Source organism: Benincasa hispida, chromosome 1 (genome assembly GCF_027475165.1).
Source record: "Benincasa hispida cultivar pf3 chromosome 1, pf3_genome.v1.1, whole genome shotgun sequence".
In the NCBI taxonomy this organism is placed as follows: Eukaryota; Viridiplantae; Streptophyta; class Magnoliopsida; order Cucurbitales; family Cucurbitaceae; genus Benincasa; species Benincasa hispida.
In genome coordinates this window covers 94,498,398-94,500,917 of record NC_143478.1, presented here as the reverse complement: position 1 = coordinate 94,500,917, position 2,520 = coordinate 94,498,398, and positions in this window count along the sequence as shown.

Here is a 2,520-nt window from a genome sequence, read left to right as displayed (position 1 = left end):
TAAAGCTAACTAGCAGGCACAACATAGGAATCTCACGATCCAAAAAAACGAAAGAGACCGCAGGATGTGTTGATACATTTCCTTCACCCACTTACTATTAATTACTTCCCCTATTCACCTTGTTCTTGACCCATTCAAACACATTCTGAATGGAGCAGTCAAGGTATAATCGAAACGAAGTGTTATATGGACCTCATGATTTGAACTTTCTAGGGACATGAGAGTTGAAATCAATATTCGTATATTTGATTTTACATTGAACAACTTCCTCTTATTCACCTTGATATTGACTCATGCAAACACTTTCCGGATGGTGGTCACTCCCAGGGTGACACGAAGTGTCGCATGAATCTCATGGTGTGAACCTCTTAGGATGTGAGAATCAAAAGCAAAACATCACTTTTGATTTTATTTTGAACAACTTCCTCTATTCACCATAATCTCAATTTATGTAAACACTTTCCGAATGGAGGTCACTCCCAGGGTGACACGAAGCGAAACATGAATCTTGATTGTGAACTCTTAGAGATGCGAGAGCTAAACACAACATATCATATATGTTATTAATCTCTCACTGAAATATTCTTAAATTCCCACTGAAGTGTTCTAATAACATACCATATATGCTATTAAACTCCCACTGAAGTGTCCTAATATTTGTTTGGGTATATCTTTACTTAGTAATGTTTTGACTAATTAAACAACCTAAATTTAGGTATTTATCCAAGTATAACGTTTATATCTGGATTTAACCGTCTAGGTGATAAACCAGTTTTAAACCTCACACCGCTCACATATTTCTCATAAAACTGGTTAATAGTGTTCAATTATTCAACCATAATCCCCACGTAGCAGGTGTTCCATAGACCGTCAACTTAAATACCTCCAACCTTAGACAAGATTATATACCGGTTGAGTTTGTAACCGAAGTCTTATAAGATAAAGACCTATTTTAACTATTAAAACAAGTGGTTAATCTGCATGAGTATGCAGTTTATCTTTGTTGTGGATTTTCAATGTCTAACCCAATTTTATAATAACTTATAAAACTTTAGACATGGTATACATCCATAACATACATTAGCTACATGATTTAATATAACACTTATATTAAAACATCTGAAACCCTAAACATGCATACTACATATTATAACACCTTATAACATACTTTTAATGCATGTAACATGCTTCATATGGTGGGATTTTAAATCTACATGACATATTATATGCACATACAAGATTTATTTAATTATAACATACATCACATGCATAAATAATTAAACACAAATAAATATGGTTTAGTTTTGGCATTCTCAAGCAAACAAAGGTCTAATTATTACAATAATAACCAAAATCGGCTCCAAAACACTCCTGGACTGCTCGAATCACTCTAAATCTGGTTCGAACCTCTCAAATCGGACCTCAAATGTCAAAATTGGGCTGAATCAGGCAAAAAACCATCGAGTACCATCAAACATCGAGTATGCCATCGAATGTCAAGTATGCCATCAAGCATCGAGTATGCCATCGAGCATGCCATCAAGCGTCAAGTATGCCATCCAGCATGAGCATCAAGTATGTCATCGAGCATCGAGTATGGCATCATGCATCGAGTATGGCATCGTGCATCGAGTCTTTAGAAAAATACCATCCAGTAAATGCCATCGAGTACCATCAAGTATGGCATCGTGCATCGAGTATTTACCAAAATATCATCGAGTAAATGTCATCGAGTACCATTGAGTAGACATCGTGCATTTAGTATTTTCCAAAATACCATCGATTAAATTTCATTGAGTATGGAGCATCATGCATCGAGTATGGCATCGTGCATCGAAGTAATGTCATCGAGTATGACATTGTGCATTGAGTATTGGGCAGTGGCTGAAAATCCAGTTTCTGCTGCTCGACCTTCTTCATTTCTTTCTTCAATTACAATGACTCTAATTGAATTACAGACACTTAATCATACATTAAGCCTGATCAATCAAGAGCCAATTACAAGAATTACAACATAATTGAAGAGAAATTAATGCCAAAACTCAGAAAAACCATATCAGTTCACTATTTTAATACAACTTATGAAATCACCCACCAAGCCAAAATTAACTCGAACTGAATGCTTTAATGATGCTCTAATACCAATTGTTGGAATACAGAAACATGCAGCAGAAGAAAACAAGATCATTAAGCATTCTAATTCCTCACTTTTGACAACAAATTAAGCATGTTCATAGGGATATTAAATGGGTTTCATTACATACCTTTGAAGATTCTCTTCAAATCAAAATTCGACTGCAATCTTCTCCAATTCTTGATTTGGACCACTGCTAGAGCTTCCCTACTATTCTCTAGAAGCCTTAGATTGAGTTATGGGATTCACAATAAGCTTGAACTTAGGGAATTGGAAGAGAGGTTTTCTAGTTTTTCATCTAGTTGAAGAACAACTTCTTCAACCTTAAAAAACTCAGCAATTCATCAATTGCATCATCTTTTCTACTCAATTAAGAGTAGTTTCAT